We start from the raw sequence: 8851 nt of genomic DNA on the forward strand, positions 1-8851 counted from the left end.
AATTAATTGCTGTTTTATTTTGTGTAACTCATTTTTTTCACTGCAAAAATATTTTGTAAAAATCCTCATGAGAATGAGGATTGGTCTAAAAATTTAAATTTTATACCATATGATTTATGTTTATGTTATTTAAAGTAAATGATTTATAAATCCTGAAACTAAAAATTCTGAAATATTCATAAATATGTATAGTAAATATATGAATGATATAGTAAAGTGATTCAACAATTTTATTCAGTTGTCAGTTCATTTGATCGAAGCTGATAGATTTAAATGGAAATCCATTGAGTTGATGGCCAAAAGTGAGGGTATGTCAATGTCGATGATTTGGTGCAGCTGATTTTTGAATTGATGTTGTTACTTGTGCTCCAACGGCGACACCAGCTGCACTCATAAAACGTTCGACCTCCTGGCCAAGAGAGCAAGAACGCGAGAGAGAGAGAATGAGAGGGAAAGATAGATTGTAATTTATGGACCAACAAACAACATTGTTGACATTATTGACAAGCAGCAGAGGCAGAAGCAACGGGAGCAACGGGAGCAACGGCAGCAGAGGCGACACCAGAATTTTTCGGGGCAAGCGAACGAAGAATCGCCTTCAGTTTTTGGGTCCCAAAACAATATGCTTTTTATGATGCTGCTGACCCGCGTTTCCCTTGCTTTGCCTCTTGGCCATAATTTGCCAGCTGCTGACTTTTGAGTAGCCTCTCAGCTCCCTTACCTGTTTCTCCCTCACTTCTGGAGTTTGGTCACTTTTCCTCATTTTCCTGCTTGCTTGAGTTGCACATAAAATATTTGGCAATTTTAATGAAACATTTACAAGTTAAGTTGCTATTGAGGGACGGAAACGGATTGCCAGTAAAATGTTGGATTAAACATCAAAAAACCAAAAAGGAACTGATAAATTCTCCAACAAAATCTTTGCTTATCTATGGGCCAACTAATGAATTATTTAAATCATAAGCAAATTATATGGTCAGCAATTATTCAATGGCAAGGATAGAGTGAGATTTGATGTTGGTATTTTTATTCCTCTCACGGTTTAGAGAATGAAACTTTTACATGTCAAATCACATTTTATATTAGGGATATAGAAATCATGTACTACTCTTTGAAGGGGCAAATTAATGCTGTCGTTATATATTTGTTTATTGATATGAAAGAATCTTTTTCCTGGATTTTTAAGTATTATTTAAATATGTAGTTAATTTAGCTTACAATTTTTTTTCCTTTTTGTGACCAAAGTTAGTATTAAAAAATAATAAACAATTATACAAATTTAACTTTTTTTACTACTCTCTAAAATTAGCTTTATAAATTGTAATAAAAGTTAGTATTAAAAAATACTAACTATTCGAACAAATTTGTCCTTTCTTACTTCTCGCTTAAATTATCTTCAAAAATTCTAATAACGGTTATATTATGTAATAATCACATAATTTCTTTACTATTTGTTGCTAAAGTTGGTATTGAAAAGTACTGTATAATTAACCAAATTTGTCTACTTTCTAAAATTAGCTCCATAAATTGTAATACCAGTTAGAAAATGCAATTAGCGTGAAATTTTGTGAATGTTTTCAATTAAAGTTAGTATTAAAACATACTAAATACTAAATTTTCTTACTTCTCGCTGAAAATTTGGTTTATAAATTGCAACAACAATTGAATTATGTAATAATCACGTCATTTTGTAAATGTTTGTTGTTAAAGTTAGTATTAAAAAATACTAAAAAATTAAATAGATATGTTTTTTCTTACTTCTTCCTAAAATTAGCTTCATAAATTGTAATAAAATTAGATAATGATATAATCATGTAATATTGTGAAGGTTTGCAGTTAAAGTTAGTATTTTAAAATACTAAGTAAATGAAACAAATTCGTTACTTTCTCACTTCTCGCTAAAATTAGCTTCATAAATTGCAATAACAGTTAGATAATGCAATAATCATGTAATCCCGAGTGTCTGCTTGTGTTTTCTTTATATCCATCTCGTTGGTTGCCCCAAGTCGCAAGTGGTAAGTGGCAAGTGGCAAGTGGAAGTGCCTTGCGGGGGCAGCTGTGTGTGGCAACCAGGCAAAGCTAAGACTCGCTGATTTGCTGGTAATTTGAAGGCGTCTCGTCTCTCGCAAATACGCTTTCAGCTTTTTGATATTCAAAAGAGCTGCCAATCCTCGGCTTTTGACTCCACCCTTGACCCACCCACCCAACAGCCAGCACCACAGCACCACAGCAACACCACATCACAGCATTGCCACAGTGCAACGCTGTTGCCCTGCAGCCGATGCGGCATGCTAAATAACGATTTGCAATAGTATTCTAAGCCAATAAAATTCATATTACGCATACGCCCCCAGAGGCAGAACGAGAGAGAGAGAGTGCAACTGTTGCAGCTTGGGCACAGACGGATACCAAAACGCATCAAAATGTTGCGCTAAACTTTATTCACAGGCTGCCACAGGCCACAGGCATTGAAATATGAAATAGAAAATGCATTTCAAGTAGCGCAAAAGTCCAAAGAAAATATCTGACTGACGGCAGAGCTGCATCACTCCAAACTAAGGAATGAAAAGTGAACAGCGTCGAGACAGACATACAGAGAGCGAGAAAGAGGGAGAGAAAGAAAGAGAGAGAGAGAAATGGGAGCGAGTCACGGTTGCAAAGTATTTGTGTACCAAACAGAATGCAAAAGCGTGGAAAGAAATATGATAATCAAAGCGCACACAAAGCGTAAAAAAACAGGCAAGGCCCACATGTAATTGATGCACAACGACTTGGAAATACTCTACAAATATGAAATGTAAATCTTAAAAAAACAAAAACAAAAAAATATTTTCCCATTCATTCTGAACAATCGAAATTTAATAACGTTTAAGAAAAATATTGAAAATTGTAGAGATTTATATGTTTATTAATGTTTGAAGGCAACTATATAAAAATAATTTCAATTCGAAGACAAATCTTTTTCATTTTGTAATTAAGCAAATATTTTTTTTCCTTTTTAGCGAATTTTCATTTACGAAATTTTATTTTAATTTTATGAATATATTTTATTCAACTTTGACATTATTTCAAAAATGCTTTTTAACATTTTTGTTCTAGCAAAGAAAGCTTCCAATTTTCGTTTAATTGCTAAGCAAATTGTAATTGAGACCAGCTATGCAGCTAAAATTATAAATAATTACAGCTTTAACTGAGCTTTTATATTTATTTAGATGTACGAAAGAACTGTTAGTGAGCTTGGTTAAAGTGCAAATTAATTAATAAGCAATTGTGCAATCGAAATAGAATTCATCTTTAAAGTTGCTAGAATTTTCAATGAGCTTTGTGTTTTCTTTTCTTTTTTTTGTAGTGGGTAGGACAACATGGTGAGTTTAGTGCAGCGACTCGTTTTGTTGTTTCGGGGGAGTGGAAAGAGTATAACAAGCGATGAGAGCAAAATGTTTATCCTTTCAGCTTTTGGCGTCGACATCGTTGCGTAGGAAATGTTATTGTTAAATGTTAGTTTTGTTATGCAAACACGTCCACAGTCACGGAAACACACACACACACACATACGCATATATGCATATAGCTAGATAGTTGCGGAAATATGAATAGTCAAAGTCGAAGTCGGCCATATGTTCGCCTTAACTTTATCCCACAAAGCAGACAGCGCGCGCTGTTCGAGTTGAAGTTGATGCCGGAGTTTGGGGCATAGTTGCAAAGCCCGTTGTTTGTACTGTTGCAGCTGCAAGTGTGTGTGTGTGGGTGTGTGTGTCTGGGTGTGTTTAAGAGCGATGGGCGGCAGTCAAATGGCAAAGCGCTAATGGGAATTTGTGTTGTCTGCTTTTTGGGGAAGCTCGCACGTTTTGCGCTTTAGTCGGCAATAAGCGTGACTGGCGACTGCAACAAAAAGAACAACAACAACAACAAGTGTAGCTAATGCTGCAATTGCTGCAACATTCAAATGCAGTTCTAGTTGCGTAGGCAGAAACAACAAATAAATGCTCATAGGAAATGCTCAAGTTTTGTGCCACAGCAGCAAACAGCAGGTGCGGCAAGCAGGCGTCTAAGTTTGCCACATGTTGTGGCTGTAAAAGTTTTTCTGGGCACAACAGCAACAGCCAAAGATGGAGGACTACAAAAAAGAACAAAAAATTACGCATACGCCCAGTTAAATCCGCAACAAATGCCATTTTTCGTTTATTCATGCAAATTCAAATACTATATACATATAATAGAATGTGTGTGTTTGGTGCGCGATGCTTGCGGCACACAAATGCTGCATACTTTTTAGTCCACATGAATATGCAACAGCAACAGCAACAGCAACAATAAAGACAACAATAACAATGGCCAACAATGCCAGCAACTGTTTATTTATTCGTATTGGCTTATTCGCTGGCTGTTGCTGCCCTGCGGCCATTTTTCGACTTTTGATGCTGCAAGCTGCCCAATTGTGCATGCAGCACACTTTAAGCCAACTATGCAAACAGCCTTGAAACTGTAATTTAAGCTTCAACATTAACACGAACACTTCATCACTGACCTCACGTCAAAACTGCCTTCAATCTTGACTCTTTAATTTTCCCTGCTCTGCAGCTGACAAAATCAGCGGAAAGCAAAGTGAAGAAAGAAGATACATATTTGCATTTAATGCACTTTGTACACCCTTTGTTATATTCAATATTGTATAAATTTACTTTTCTTTTGTAATATGGTTTTTTGTTTCTTATTAAGTGGAATTAAAGTTGTGAATGTTTCGAGATAAATGTTTTGTCTTTACATTTAACATTGAGAAAGTAATGTTTGTTCAGTATATTTCATAATTTGTAGTATTCTTGATATTTTGTTCTAGTATATTTTTTAATTTGTAGCATTTTTATAGTATTTTTGGTATTAATTTAATATTATTTGTAGGTCACCTACACTGCTGTTTAAATTTATTGTAAATTAAACATTATACATAATGATTTTAATTATTTGTTTATTATTTGCATTTTTACAAAATTGAGCATTAACACAATCTTCTTCCTTTCTTGATTTTTGCTGTTCTGCAGCTGACAAAATCAGCGGAAGTCAAAGTGAAGCACACATATAATGTACTCTGTACACAATTTGTTATTTGCAACATTGAACAAATTTACTTTTCTTTTGTTCTATAGTTTTTTTTTTTGCTTATTTAAGTGAATTAAAGCTTTTCGAGAAAAATGTTTTGTCTTTACATTTAACATTCAGAAAATATTGTTTGTTTAGTAAATTTTATATTTTGTAATATTCTTACCAAGAATATTTTGCTATTAATTTAGTATTATTTGTAGGTCGCCTACAAAGCTGTTTAAACCTATTGTAAATTCAACATTACACATTTGTTTATTATTTACATTTCTACATCTTCTATCTTCATTCTTTAGTTTTGCTGTTTTGCAGCTGACAAAATCAGCGGAAGGCTAAGGCACTTTGTACACTCTTTGTTATGTGGAATATTGAACAAATTTACTTTTTACTTTTTTCCTTATATAAGTGAATTAAAGTTTTGAATATTCCAGAAAATTATTCTTCTCTACATAAAGCATTAAGAAAATATTATTTGTTCGAAATTTATATTTTAGATTTTGTAGTATTTTGGTACATTATTTCAGTATATTTTAGAATTTGTAGGATTTTCATATTATTTTTGGCATTAATTTTGTATTCGGCTTTAAAAAGGGAGAACAATCGATGGCACTATCGAGCCAACCACTAAAAAAACAATTAGATATGGATCGCTTTACATAAGCATTTGATTTACGTGTTGAATTTAAGACAAACGTAGAATGTTCACAACATCTAGACATACTTTCAAAAGGATTATGTTCCCGATAGGGGAAGCATTATAAAAAAGAGTAAAATTTCTTATTTTTGGAAGTATTTCGAAAAGTCAGACGACAAAAATGCAACAAAGAAGACGAGACAAGCGGAAATACTATACGTTAAATGTTGTATGACTAGCGATGTTATCGGTGTCAATCGATGGCACTATCGATACTATCGATTGCCCAACATAGACTATCGTCAATCAATAGTTCTCCACCTTTATTTGGTTACCTACAAAGCTGCTTAGCTATTAATAAATCAAGCATTATACTCAACGATAAGAATTATTTGTTTATTATTTACATTTCTACAAAAATTAATATTATATAAGAAATGAATTTCGTTTCTTCTATAATATATGTAGTTGCTGTGGATGAATTGTTTTGAGTGTACTTTTACATTCAATAATTATGCAATATTACAAAAGGTTTCCTTGTAGTTCTTAAAAATTGACTTTATACAAAGGTAAAAGCAAATACTGAATATAGTATTAATCAATATTATGTGCAATCTAAACTAAAAATCGTTAAGCTGTAATATACACTAACATTGTGTTACTAAGAAGAGTCTTCAGAGTAAGTAAAAGTCTGTCGTTAAGTAAAGAAAAAAATCATGAAACGTATCAAAAAAAGGGCACTGCATACTTTTCTGCACATTAATGTTGCAATCTATAGCTGCCACTTGATGGCCAGCAAATTGAAAATGTCAAGTGCACACAGCCATGCACACACACACACACACTCTCACTCACACACAGCCATAGACTTCATGTGAACAACCAGTTGGCTGAGCTTTATGAAAAGCACAAGTTGTTGTTGTTGTTGTATATTGTTTGTGCTCATAATGCAATTCCTGCCTGATAATGGAATATTAAATCACAAAAATAAACATAGCCAAACACACACACACACACATACACACAAATAAATAAAGAAAAATATTCTCAATGCTTTGCCTGTTGCTGAAAACATTTTGTTGCCGAGTTTTCTAATGGCTGCAAATTGATGCAATCAATAAACGAATCAAATGCAAGCGCCAACAAATATAATACGAGTATATTAAAAAAAACACGGCAGCAGCATTTGATTCACGTTTCAGCTGAATATTAAAAGTCTGTCATAAACCGAACGCAAGCAATCACAGTTGCCTGTTGCTATGATTGAATTTTCAGTTAATTGAACCAGAAACAACACTTGACATTTGAAGTTTTTATGGTAATTCAAGCAAATTTTTTAGGATTTATTTCTATTCAAAGAAGGTAAGTTATAAATCTATTTTATTATATATATATAGTGCTTTAATATTGTGTGTCGACTGTGTCGAAATAAAAAGCAAGTATGACTTCTAAGTAACAAGTAAGAAAGCTGTGAGATACCAGCTACCCATTTTGAATAAAAGCAATATATTGTGGTATTATTCTTAAAATATACCAAAATAATATACCGCGAAAGTACTTTGAAAATATACTAAATGCTACATGTGGTATATTGATATTGTATTACATTCAAAATATACCATAGAGTCGTAAAATATACCAAATCAATATACCACAAAAATACTTTGAAAATATAATAAATGCTACATTTGGTATATTGCTATTGTACTACATTCAAAATATACCATAGAGTCATAAAATATACCAACTTAATATGCCACAAAATACTAAAATATACCGCAGGCTATATTTGGTATATTGATATAGTACTACATTCCAAATGTACCATAGAGTACTAAACATAATAAATTGTCAGCAGCTAAATAGTATGCGTTATTTTGACATTTGGTATATTTGCTTTAGTTGACAGTTTGGTATATTATAACAAGTATTGGCTTCGGTATATATTAGTTATTTTCGGTATATACTTTATATATATATTTTTTTTTTTTACTCGAGTGTAGCTCGCTTAATTATTTGAATATAATTTAGATATTCCTGAATGTTATAAAAATTTAATTGGAATGTACATTTTTTTTAAGCGTAAGAAAATTAACAAAAAAAACAACATTTTTAATATTATATTTTATTAAATTGATTTTCCAATAACCTTCCAAGTTATTTTTGTATTAATAGTATTTCATTTGATTTAATTAGTATGCTATTTATAAATCCAACAGTAATATTTAAATATATACAAATACTATATATAATATAAACTTCAAGCAAAAAGTATTTTTAATTTTAAATTTTATTATATTTATCGAATTTATAAGTATTTTGTTAATTTTTGTATTTATATTAAATATAATTATATTTATTATATTCATGAGAGTATCTAAAAATATATAAACATCTTGTCAAGGGTATTTAAGCAGTCGCATATACCTTTTGCAGCTCGTATGATTTAGAGAGTCTCGAACTACTCGTATTTATAAGCATTTTGTATGCTCCTCCATTGAGGTCACATAACGATATTATTATTTTTTAGCGACAAAACAAAACGCCACTAAAAAATGGAAACAGATGTATGAGCAAAAAAAAAAAAGGAAAAAAGAAACAAAAACGAATTGCCAACTTTACGGCTGCTTTATGAAATATTTAATGTGCTTTTCATTGTCTCGTTGGCTGATTGTTGTTCTTGTGGTTGTTGTTTTCTGTTCTGTTCTGTTCTGTTTTTTTTTTGTTGTTCAGCTGTTTATGTGCATAAATTTTATTACACATGTGCTTTTGTTTATGCGAGCAACACAACAACAACAATGGCATCAACAAAAGTTAATGCAACATAAAATTTTCGTTATTTTTTTATATTTATCACGCATTGTTGTTGTTGTTGTTGTTGCTGTGTTTTTTGTGATTTTTTTTCTTTTGGATTCGCGTGTCCCTTGAGGGCTAGAGGCTGAAAAGCGGAACGACAAAACGACAAAAAAAAATAGAATAAAATCAAAGGGAAATAAAATAAAATATGTGAAACAGAACAAGGACAGCAAGCACACAATAAAACTGCCACACACACACACACACACATACAGAGAGAGATACGCATAAACCACAGACGTGGTGCCACGCCCACAAGGCCAT

The sequence above is a fragment of the Drosophila sulfurigaster genome, chromosome X (assembly GCF_023558435.1).
Source record: "Drosophila sulfurigaster albostrigata strain 15112-1811.04 chromosome X, ASM2355843v2, whole genome shotgun sequence".
In the NCBI taxonomy this organism is placed as follows: Eukaryota; Metazoa; Arthropoda; class Insecta; order Diptera; family Drosophilidae; genus Drosophila; species Drosophila sulfurigaster.